Below are 12943 nucleotides of genomic sequence, written 5' to 3' on the forward strand. Positions count from 1 at the left end.
GATGAGTTCTTAGATGATGAGATTCTTGGTAGAATTTGTAATGAGATGGTAGTAGTGGAAAGTAGGGTTGGGCATAGGGTTATCCAACCCGCATAACCCGCCCTACCCGACGCTACCCGCACATGTATGGACGGTTTCACAAATACAATAGGGTAGGGTGTGGTTTGAAATATTTCAATTTTTCGAGTTGCGGGTGGGTTGCGGGTTTGACCCGTACCCACCAAAACCGCCCGCAGTTTCCATTTTTTTTTTTTTTAAGAAAAAAGCTGAACCGTTCATCTATTTTATTCCCATCCGTAGATGATATTTTTTGCCCTAACCCAAACAAAACCAATTGAGATCAAAACCCTAATCTCAACTCATTCTCTTATCTCGACTCACTGAGACTGAGAGAGAGCTCTCTTCATCTTCTCATCTCTCTCCCATTTTTCATCTACGCAAATCGCACGCGACGATCGACATTCAATCTGTGATTTGTATCTCTGAGGTAAGGCTCTCTCTGTCTCACTTTCTCTCATCGATTTGTGATTTGATTTGTATCTCTGTCTCTATCTCGCTCTCTCTCTCTCCGATTTGCTTTTTTTTTTAGGTAATAAGATCTGTCTCACCCTCTCTCATTTTTTATCTCCACAGCTCGCATCGATCGACCTTCATCTTCTCATCTCTCTCTCTCTCATTTTTCATCTACGCAGCTCGTACGTGATGATCAATCTTCGCAATCGACTCTCTCTCTCTCTCTTCGGCAACTCTGGGGTAAGGCTCTCTCTGTCTCGCTCACTCTCCCTGATCTGTGATTCGTATCTCTATATCTCTGTCTGTCTGTCTGTCTGTCTCTCTCTCTCTCTCTCTCTCTCTCTCTCTCTCCCTCCCTCTCAGATCTGTCTCTCTCTTTTGTTTGAAATTGTTTGAATTTTTTGAAATTAAATCTGTTTAGATTTATCTGTGTTTTGTATTTTGTTTAATTTTTTGGGGGAGTTCGATCTTTGTAATCTGAATCGGTTAGGTGGGTTAATCTGATCTGATCTTTGTAATATGATCTTTATAATTTTATCTTTGTAATCTGATCTTTGTAATGTGAATCTGTTTAGATTTGGCTCACTCTCTCATTTTCGTTTAATTTACTTACTCTGTTACTTTTGAATTTGTTTAATTTGAATCTTTGTAATCTGTTTAATTTTGAATCTAAATCTGTTTAATTTGAATCTGAATTGAATTTCGAATCTGTTTAATTTTGAATATGAATTTGAATCTGAATTGAATTTGGAATCTGTTTACTTTTGAATCTATTTAATCTGAGTCTGAATTGAATTTGAATCTATGAATTGAATCTGAATTGAAATTGATATTGAATTTGGGTGGGTGATATTAAATCTGAATTTTTTTTGAATCTGAATCTGAGTTAAAATTGAATCTGAATTTTTTTTTTTAAATTGAATTTGAATTTTTTTTCTAATCTGAATTGAATCTGAATGAAATTGAATCTGAATTGTTAATGTTGGAGCATTTTGGAAAATTATAAGAAAATGATCCAAAAATAAATATTTACAAAATGGAAAAAAAAAAACTCAAAAATTAATTTTTAAAGGAAAAAACTAAAACCGCAAACCGCCCGCAACCGTCTGCACATCCGTAAACCCTATCCGCACAAATCGCACTGCGGGCAGTTGCGGTTTGGCTTTTTCCCAAACCTCATACATGTGGGCGGGTCAAAACCGAACCGCAAATCGCACAAAACCGATCCGCAAACACCCCTAGTGGAAAGCACGTCTCTTGGGCTGATTTATTGAAACTGTTTTAGTTGTGGAAATTGTTAATTACTGGACTAGTAGTGATATCATTCCAATAAAAATGAAGCACAAATCTAAATGCTATCCAAGAAAGAAAATATCCAAACATAGCTATTTAACAAAATTTTATAGGAAAGGGCCTGGATGTTTCCTCACTATTAACATAAAGCACATATTTGGAACTTGAATTTGCTAGGGAAAATAAGCAAAAAATAAAATAAAATGAGACTAAAAAAAATCCATTCACAATTTTTCATAAAATGAATGTCTAATTCATTATCACAATTAAAATTTTTCTTTAGGAGTTACATTTACCAAATAAAAAAGCCAACTACAGTTTTATTTTTAAGTCAAAAAACAATCCATTTTAAAGCCAATTCTTTATCAAAAGGGGCTTATACCAAGAATGCTGCATTCAAAAGCTTAGAGGATATTTCAGATAATTCACCAATAGAGTTCTATTATATTTAGAAAACTACAACATATGAACAATGGCAAGGGTTACAACAGGTTACAAGAGACAAATTTTTAAATCCTATATACAGGCAAACACAACTTTGCAGTACATTTGGAGGGATGAAAAATTATTTGAAAGCTAATACAATTGAGATCCACATTTGTTTTCATACCATACTATAGCGATCCTGGTTTTCCCCATTATGTATTATATTTCGGACTCGAGTCTAGTGGTTGTGGTTGTTGTCTTATTCTTGTTTCCATCCTTTTATACTTTGCATTTGAATTTTGGGATGTGTTGGGTAAGATTGGAACAGGTTGGTTGGGTGTTGGAACATATGATTGCTGTCCAGGTCTTTGTTCCTTCGCTCGAGCGAGACTTTTGTCGCTCGAGCGAGCCTTGGTTTTGTGTCTCTTCACTTGAGCGAGATCTCTTGCGCTCAAGCGTGCGTCTGCGTCCAGTTTGGGCCTGAAGGTTGTCATTCTTGGCTTGAGCGAGCTTTCCTTCGCTCGAGCGAGCGAGCGAGCCCTATGTTTTGAGTTTCTTCGCTCGAGCGAGCGGTCCTTCGCTCAAGCGTGCTTCTGGGTTGCAAACCTGAAGCTTCATGTTGTTCGCTCAAGCGAGGCTTTGTGCGCTCGAGCGAGGTTTGTCTGTGTCTGGTCGCTTGAGCAACCACTCCTTCGCTTGAGCGAGCCTCGAGTATATCAGTTGCAGCAGCGTGTTTCTCCTACACTTTTTCATCTCTTTTCACTTCCAAACCCTAGATCCGACTCTCTCTCTCTCTACACTCCCCTTCTCTCTACAAATACTCTTGATCTATAGCTCTTCTATCCTAGTCCCTTTGTAAGAAAGTTGAAGCTTGGCTTGGGCTATCTTTTGATTCCAAAAATCTCGCGTTTGGAGCATCTTGGGTTTTTCTCTTCATCTCTTTTGAGCTCCTAACTTTGAGGTAGGGATGATCTACTCCTTTTTATGCGTTTTCACATAAATATTAATCATTTAGTATAGATGTTGGAATTTGGTGATTTGGAAAGCCAGGGTTTGAGGTTTGTGTTATATTAAAGAGGGGTTTTACGTTTTCAGCTCCATAAGTGTATGAGGTCTTAAAATGAGGTTTTGTGGGTTTTGATAGGTGAGATTTGGTCTTAGGATCGATGTTTGAGAAAAGAGAGAAAATGCCCAAATTGAATTTAAATAATTAATTTGTGTAATTAATTTGGTAATTGTGAGGAACATGAGATTGTTTTGAACATCATGAAATTGGATAGAATTGGGACTGATTGGTGTAGTTGGTTTGATAAATCACCTACCTATGGAAAATGTAATCATTTATCTGTTTAGTAAATTCATTTATCTATTTAGAAATAACTGCTTGGGCTATCGGTGGAGGATAGTCTTGATTATTGTAGAATTGCATGATGATTAGGCAAACTGAAACTAATCACTTGAAATATGTCATTGATTATTATAGTGGGAAGAACACATTGAATATGTGCCTTAATTGACCATGGTATAAGATGATGAGTTTAATACATTGTATATGTATTCTTGTTTGGGAGGAGATAGGAGATGTACTCTAGATGTGCTTATTTGCTTTAATACATTGTATATGTATCCTATTTGGGAGGAGATAGGGGATGTACTCCGTACTTGATTATATGTTTAAATACATTGTATATGTGTTCTTTGTTTGGGAGGAGATAAGGAATGTACTCCATGTGTGGTTATATGCTTAAATACATTATATATGTATTCTTTGTTTGGAAGGAGATAGGTGATGTACTCCGTATTTGGTTATATGTTTAAATACATTGTATATGTATTCTTTGTTTGGGAGGAGATGGGGAATGTACTCCACATGTGCTTATATGTATTTTGTTTGGGAGGAGATAAGGGATGTACTCCATAGGTGATTGCATGTTTAAATACATTGTATATGCATCTTTATTTAGGAGGAGATGGGGGATGTACTCCATAGAAAACAAAGTTGATCGGAGTGTCTGGGGTGAAAATCCTGAAACCTTATAAATTGAAGTGCATGAATGAAGTTGACTTTTGAAGTGTTAATTACATGAGTTACAGTCTCATTTTGAGTTGTGGATAACGGAAGTATTAATAAGTCGAGTTGCAGTCTCGTTTAAATTGTTTGGTTAGATAATGAACCATACTTAGTAATTTAATTGGATAAATAAGGGAAGTGGATTGAAACCTGGTTGTAATTGTTGTTGGGGTATGAGAAGGGTGTGAGTTGGTCCACACGTGTTAGTCTTTTATCAAGTGATAATGTTTTAGTTATTTCTCATATTGGGTTTAGTTTATCTCTACTGGGCTTTGGCTCACCTTACTAGGGACAACATTTTCAGGTACAGAAGACGTGCCAAGTTCAAGATTTTTGCTTGGGAGGTTTTAGGTGTTGAAGGCTCTGCTTGTTATTTGTTTGGTTGATTACATGTAAATGCAAGCCGAGGGCTTTATTTGTAAAATAGTTAAAACTCTTTTTTTGTGTAACTAAGTAGCAACTTGGAAAGATGTAAGCCCACAGTGCATTCTATTATCTTTGTAAACATTAGTAACTTATATGAAATACTCTTTTGTAACATTAACTCTGATGTATGTATGGAAATGTGACTCCTCTATCAGGTATATAGAACTGCTGGGTGTTGGGATTATGTATTATTTTGAGGGCGTTGCAACTTGGTATCAGAGCGTACCGAGTTTGAAAACTTTAGGTACGTGGGAAGTGGTTAGTACCATAGTAGGTTTGTCTCGCTTATTAGAGACTTATGTATGATGTTATATGCTTATGTGATAACATGTTTATGTGACTATATGGGTATGGAACTTAGTTTCTAGGATGTTGATTGGATCCTTGGGTTTCTGGGAGTCCTGTTGGAAAGGCACTTGATCATTGCCGTTTCTGATTGGAACTCTAGCAACACCACGAGACGGTCATTATCCGGAGATGAAAGTCGTAAATGCTTAAGTGTTTATGTGTTTACGTGGAATGAATTACTGTTGTCCATTGTGTTAGGACGCGAGTGAAATAGCTTCGGCACCTTTGATAATGTGCTAATACCTTTGTTACTTTTACTAGGATGCCTAGACGAGGAAGTAGTGATTTCCCTCCTTCCACACGGGAAGAGTTGCGGAAACAGTTTGTGGAGTTACGCCAAGGTACTACACCTTTGGTATAGTTTGAAGCATGGTTTGCTAACCTGTCGAGATTTGCCCCAGAATTAGTGGAGACGGAGGAATTGCGTTGTTTAGAGTTTGAGAGTAGGCTGTGTGATGACATCCGAGAAAGGATTGCTGGGTCTTGGCATAGGAGCTATAGTGTGCTTGTTAAGGCGGTAGCTCATGTAGAGGCGGCGGTACTAGCTATGGGGCAAAATAGGGAGGAGGCCATGGTTATGAGTGTTGGTCGGGTTAAGGAGGAGGCCATCTCGGTAACTCCTACGGTTCATAAGCACTCTAGGCTCAGCAAGAGGTGGAGACGAGCGCATGCTCAGTCCCAGGCTAAATCCTTTTCTTCATCAGGGGTTTTAGACTCTTCAGTTGGGAGGTCCAGAGAGGTTCAGGTTTCAGGCCAGTCTCAAAGTAGGGGGTCTGCTGGTTGTTTCAAATGTTGTCAGCTAGGCCATAAGTCTTCGGCTTGCCCACAGAGGAAGAGGGTAGGGTTAGCAGTTCGACCAGTAGTTGCACCACCAGAATCATCTAGCTGACCAGGTTTTGGATCGATCGAATACTCATTGGGGAAGCAGTCGTTGGGGTCTCCATCAGTTTAGATTTTGAACCAGTCTTGTACTTAGGAGCCACTTACTTGTTGGGTGTGTAACCAGCCAGGTCATATCAAACGTTTCTGTACCCAACCAAGGGCTTCTTTGGGAGTTTTGCAACCTAGTCGGGTTCAGCTTTATTCGACTGGGCAGGGGCAATACCGTTATGTGGAACAAACAGGCTAGATTTCGAGGGCCTCGGGAGAGTCGAGTTCCCAAGCCCCAATTGGGGAAATATGCAGTTGTCCCAGGTGTGGCCAGTTGGGGCATGTCAATAGTTCTTGTCCGTGGCCTGTAAGCTCGTAGAATATCTTGGGTTTGAGAATGACCAACTTTGGCGGTCTAACAGGGGACGGTAACAATGGTAATACCGATGGAATGGGTTTGTTTTGACTAATCTGTTTTGTAACCGGTGAATTATCGTTTTGTAATCATTGGGTTCTGTTGTGTAACCAATGTGTTTTGGGAATGTTGAAACATCAAAACTGCTTGTTTATATATATATATATATATATATATGTCTGTGTTTGTTTATTTCCATGGGTTGGGCAGATTGGAGCATGTTGTGACTCTAAAGTTTATTTAATGTAATAAGTTGTTGTGAAACCATAAAATTTTTGTAATAATGCATTTGTATGCGTGTGATTTGGTTTAGAAAAATGAGGGTTGGTGAGTCCTGTTTTGAAATTAGGAAGAATTATTGAGGGATGCATATCCTGGTTAGGATTACTATGGGGCAAGAATAGTTATACTTGCCGGGTGTACAGAATTTCAAGGGTGTTACCTATTTGATGTTATGTGCGTGATAGAAATTTTGGTCTACTGTCGTGAGAACTCCTCGAGAGGATGTGAAGTGTGCGATTAACACTAGATTTTGTATATTTAACGTGATGTTTTACGGAGGCATATCACATAATTTCGTTAGGAATAGACTTGTACCTTCATGGTGGGTAATGTTGTCGAATCTGTATACGTACTGATTGGTTGTTTTATTTGAGGGAGTGTTAGTCCCTTATTAAGATTATGGTTGTTGGCATCGGGGAGTGGTGTGTTGTGAGCAGCTAGTGTTATATCTCGGGCAGTAGTATAATGGATTTTTCCTAAGTTTCAGGACTTTTTTATTATGTTTGAATGCGATAGGTATGTACCTTAACACTGGTTAGGTCAGGAGATGCAATCGGAAGGGTTGATTGGGTGTATAGCTCGTGGTTAGGGTGTGACCCATGAGTAGAGTCACTGTGGTATGGTGTTCGCGGATGGAGGTTTGGTATAATAGCGAGGAGGGTGAGGACTTTTACTCTTTTGGAGAGTTAGGATGGTGAATCTTTGAAAGCCTTGTTGGCGACATGCGATTGTGCCAGAGTTTGGTTCCTAGTGGTTGTTCAGTAGTGACGATGGATAGTGGTTTGACATGGAGGCTTAATATTTTGATTGTACTCTCGGGACGAGTGACAAATAGAATGTGGAATAAAGAGTTGACCTTGTAGGTCATTGAGGGATGATGGTGCTATGTTGGCATGTGTTCGGTTCGAGCGGTCGTGTAGTAACAAGAGATGTTGTGGCATAGTTAGCCTTGCTAGTCAACGTGGGTGTGAGTATTTTTTTTTAGAACGAGGAGGTGTGTGCCGTGTAGGCATACATGTGAGGGGTGAATGGGAAAATCAAAGTGTCTTGATGTGGAGCGTGACTTCCACATGGGCAGTTAGAAGGTTATGTTAAGCTATAGTAGTCGGTTTTGAATTTTGGTTGAGGACTTCGACCTTGTAAGCGCTTACGTTATTTCGTGATTAGGGGGCGTGCAATTTCCTCCCTGGTATTGTTGTGTGGTAAGCATTTCAAAATTTAGAGGGATCCTCACCACGGAAATTTTGTTTTGGGTGTTGTGTCATCACCGTGAGTGTGATGGGTTTTGTGGAATAACTTTGTTGATGAAAATTTGGAGGAAGACCACAAATTGGGTACTCTTCATAAACTAAAGTGGTTTTGGACCAGAACGTAAATTACGACCATTATTTTCGGGAAAATAATTTGAAAATCTTTTGGTTCGGCGGTGGCCAGTTGTTAATGTGGTGTTTACATTATGGCGGTGTAAGTCTGAACACCTTATTATTAAAATAAAAAAAAATAAATAAATTAAAAAAAATCGAGTTCTTTCAAACAAATGAAATAATTAAAGCAATTTCATTAACCTAAACGGAGTATCTCATGAGGAATTAGATTTGACCTAGCATAAGTGGCTGGTTACTTGTGGTGTGTCTTTGGCAAGGATTAGGAATTGATTATCCGCGCTTTATTTTACGTACTCATTTTGTGAAGGTTTGCCGAAAGCCTTGTGTACGAGTAATTTCGTGTTTCCTATGTTGGAGTATTAGGTACACAACACTGGGTTGGTATTGTCAGTAGTCAAGACGTGGTGAAGGTTTCAGAACGTTGTACTGGTTATGGTTGTCGTACTGTTATTATTGTTATCAAGTCTTGTGAAACAGGACACTTCCATTAATTAAAGTGTTGTGGAAACATCACGATGTTGAGAAAGAAACTTGGGAGCGTGAATAGAGGTCCAAGACAAAAATACCCGGACTTGTCTGTTAATGTTTGACCATGTATTGGACTATGGGAAACGTTGTAATTGTTGAATACAATACGGGAATGAGGGTTTACTTTAACATAGTATATGTTGAATATGTTTTAGAGGTGCAAATGTGGTTATGAACATTGTATATGTTATAGATACTTCAGGAACTTGATTTCAGTTGAACACTATGTATGACTTGAGAATATGGAATATTGTAAGCGTTGTATCAAATGTAGAAACATTGTATATGTTTGAAATTTTGAAGCATGGTATATGTTGAATGTATTTCGGAAATGTAAGTATGTTATAAGCATTGAAAGTGTTTTGGAACACATGAATTATATATGTTGAAATTGGTTGAAATTCAAAAGAATGCATGTTTATAATGCCTATTGAGCTATGTTTGTGAAGTTGTTCTCTTGAAAAGAGATGGAATGATTAGTAGAGGATCATGTTGATAACTGTTGTATTATAATCATGTGAGTATTGAAAAGATTACAATTTTGAAACTTGTATAGCTAATTTCGGGGATGAAATTCTTTAAGGGGGGGAGGTTATAGCGATCACGGTTTTCCCCATTATGTATTATATTTCGGACTCGAGTCTAGTGGTTGTGGTTGTTGTCTTATTCTTGTTTCCATCCTTTTATACTTTGCATTTGAGTTTTGGGATGTGTTGGGTAAGATTGGAATAGGTTGGTTGGGTGTTGGAATATATGGTTGCTATCCAGGTCTTTGTTCCTTCGTTTGAGCGAGAGTTTTGTCGCTCGAACGAGCCTTGGTTTTGTGTCTCTTCGCTCGAGCAAGATCTCTTACGCTCGAGCGTGCGTCTACGTCCAATTTGGACCTGAAGGTTGTCATTCTTGGTTCGAGTGAGCTTTTCTTCGCTCAAGCGAGCGATCCCTATGTTTTGAGTTTCTTCGCTCAAGCGAGCAGTCCTTCGCTCAAGCGTGCTTCTGGGTTGCACACCTGAAGCTTCGTGTTGTTCGCTCGAGTGAGGCTTTGTGCGCTCGAGCGAGGTTTGTCTGTGTCTGGTCGCTCGAGTGACCACTCCTTCGCTCGAGCGAGCCTAGAGTATATCAGTTGCAGTACCGTGTTTCTCCCTCACTTTTTCATCTCTTTTCACTTCCAAACCCTAGATCCGACTCTCTCTCTCTCTACACTCCCTTTCTCTCTACAAATAATCTTGATCTATAGCTCTTCTATCCTAGTCCCTTTGTAAGAAAGTTGGAGCTTGGCTTGGGCTATCTTTTGATTCGAAAAATCTCGTGTTTGAAGCATCTTGGGTTTTTCTCTTCATCTCTTTTGAGCTCCTAACTTTGAAGTAGGGATGATCTACTCCTTTTTATGCGTTTTAACATAAATATTAATCATTTAGTATAGATGTTGGAATTTCGTGATTTGGGAAGCCAAGGTTTGAGGTTTGTGTTATATTAAAGAGGGGTTTTGCGTTTTCAGCTCCATAAGTATATGACGTCTTAAAATGACGTTTTATGGGTTTTGATAGGTGAGATTTGGTCTTAGGATCGATGTTTGAGAAAAGAGAGAAAATGCCCAAATTGAATTTAAATAATTAATTTGTGTAATTAATTTGGTAATTGTGAGGAATATGAGATTGTTTTGAACATCATGAAATTGGATAGAATTGGGACTGATTGGTGTAGTTGGTTTGATAAATCACTCACCTATGGAAAATGTGATCATTTATCTGTTTGGTAAATTTATTTATCTGTTTAGAAATAACTGCTTGGGCTATCGGTGGAGGATAGTCTTGATTGTTGTAGAATTGCATGATGATTAGGCAAACTGAAACTAATCACTTGAAATATGTCATTGATTATTATAGTGGGAAGAACACATTGAATATGTGCCTTAATTGACCATGGTATAAGATGATGAGTTTAATACATTGTATATGTATTCTTGTTTGGGAGGAGATAGGAGATGTACTCTAGATGTGCTTATTTGCTTTAATACATTGTATATGTATCCTATTTGGGAGGAGATAGGGGATGTACTCCGTACTTGATTATATGTTTAAATACATTGTATATGTGTTCTTTGTTTGGGAGGAGATACGGAATGTACTCCATGTGTGGTTATATGCTTAAATACATTATATATGTATTCTTTGTTTGGAAGGAGATAGGTGATGTACTCCGTATTTGGTTATATGTTTAAATACATTGTATATGTATTCTTTGTTTGGGAGGAGATGGGGAATGTACTCCACATGTGCTTATATGTATTTTGTTTGGGAGGAGATAAGGGATGTACTCCATAGGTGATTGCATGTTTAAATACATTGTATATGCATCTTTATTTAGGAGGAGATGGGGGATGTACTCCATAGAAAACAAAGTTGATCGGAGTGTCTGGGGTGAAAATCCTGAAACCTTATAAATTGAAGTGCATGAATGAAGTTGACTTTTGAAGTGTTAATTACATGAGTTACAGTCTCATTTTGAGTTGTGGATAACGGAAGTATTAATAAGTCGAGTTGCAGTCTCGTTTAAATTGTTTGGTTAGATAATGAACCATACTTAGTAATTTAATTGGATAAATAAGGGAAGTGGATTGAAACCTGGTTGTAATTGTTGTTGGGGTATGAGAAGGGTGTGAGTTGGTCCACACGTGTTAGTCTTTTATCAAGTGATAATGTTTTAGTTATTTCTCATATTGGGTTTAGTTTATCTCTACTGGGCTTTGGCTCACCTTACTAGGGACAACATTTTCAGGTACAGAAGACGTGCCAAGTTCAAGATTTTTGCTTGGGAGGTTTTAGGAATTGAAGGCTCTGCTTGTTATTTGTTTGGTTGATTACATGTAAATGCAAGCCGAGGGCTTTATTTGTAAAATAGTTAAAACTCTTTTTTTGTGTAACTAAGTAGCAACTTGGAAAGATGTAAGCCCACAGGGCATTCTATTATCTTTGTAAACATTAGTAACTTATATGAAATACTCTTTTGTAACATTAACTCTGATGTATGTATGGAAATGTGACTTATCTATCAGGTATATAGAATTGTTGGATGTTGGGATTATGTATTATTTTGAGGGCATTACAATACTCCACTTACGATGTGTTTGGTTGGAAAATTTGAGAAAGAATTTGAAAAAAAAAATGAAAAAGTTAGGTGAAATGTGAATAAAATAAACCTACATTTCACGGACTTTTTTTCTTTTCTCTTTCAAAATCCCTCTCTAAAACTCCCGACCAAACACTGTTTTGAGAATTGCATTTCTGGCTTTTTTTTTTGGTTTATTTTTGTCTTTAGTGAATTTTTTTTTAAAAGAAATTCAAAAAGCTTTAGGTTTTTTGTTTCAACTTGATAAGACGAATCAAAAAATTATAATTTTTTAAAAAAAATCAAAAAATGTAGAAAAGACAAAAAAAAATCAAAATAAACAATCTTTTTTGACTTATTTTCATCTTTTATATAATTTTTTTCTGAAAACTTTTACAAAAAAATATACTTTTTAGATTCGTCCCAACAAGACAGGCTGAAAAAAAAAAAAAAATTGACATAATTTTAAAAAAAATACTAAAGATAAAAAAAAATTAGAAAAAGAGGGTATTTTTTGTTTTGTTTTTTTGTTTTTTTTTTGCCAAAATGGGCCTTAGTCTGTGTCTTCAAAACTCTTGCACAAGCTATAAAATAACAAATCAATTCATCAAAGTACCGCCCCAACTCGGCCTGCATCTTTCTCTACGTGTGCTGCGTGCACGAATTAATAGGCGGAGAAGTTGGCTTTTGACGGCAGTGCTCATGGCCGATTGTGGGTTGTTTTGGAAAGTTAGTTAAAAATTAATTTTTTTGATTCTTTTTAGTTTTTTTTAAAAAAATGTGTAAAAAAGTAAAAAATTGATGTGATTTAAAATATAGATTAAAAGCTAATTTTTGAATTTTGGCCTGTAGAAGTTGAGGGAGCAGAGAGAATTTATTTATCCCAAAAATTTATTTATCTCAAACCAAAGAGAATGATCTTCAAATAAGTCCTTTTTTTTTGTTGGATTTTATATTTACTAGTATCATTTTCTTCAAATTTTGTTTAGTTCAATTCAAAAGTTTAAAATTTTAAATTTTGGAGCTCATTCATGATAAAGATGGAGAAGTTTAAGGTATTTATGTTGTGTTTGATTAGAAGATTTGAGAAAAAAATGAAAAAGTGTAAAATTATATGAAATATAAGTACATTTTATTCATATTTTATCTATTTTTTTTTTATCTTTTTAAAATTTTTTCTCAAATCTTTTAATCAAATACAGCGTTAAGGTCCATCCATTTATGTGAGGTTTTTTTAAATGAATTTGAGCTAATTGTTGGTTGCTGACTTGCCACAGTCCA

At 36.9% G+C, this 12943-nt stretch overlaps 1 long non-coding RNA gene across 1 annotated transcript; it reads left to right on the top strand.

Moving 5' to 3' along the window:
- Positions 1 to 316: 316 nt before the first annotated feature.
- On the top strand, positions 317 to 11325 carry LOC114306958 (uncharacterized). Its single transcript, XR_014346944.1, has 3 exons — positions 317 to 487; positions 693 to 753; positions 4608 to 11325. It is a non-coding gene; the product is annotated as an uncharacterized LOC114306958 (long non-coding RNA).
- The last annotated feature ends 1618 nt before the right edge of the window (positions 11326 to 12943 follow it).

Source organism: Camellia sinensis, chromosome 12 (genome assembly GCF_055761805.1).
Source record: "Camellia sinensis isolate YWXY chromosome 12, ASM5576180v1, whole genome shotgun sequence".
In the NCBI taxonomy this organism is placed as follows: Eukaryota; Viridiplantae; Streptophyta; class Magnoliopsida; order Ericales; family Theaceae; genus Camellia; species Camellia sinensis.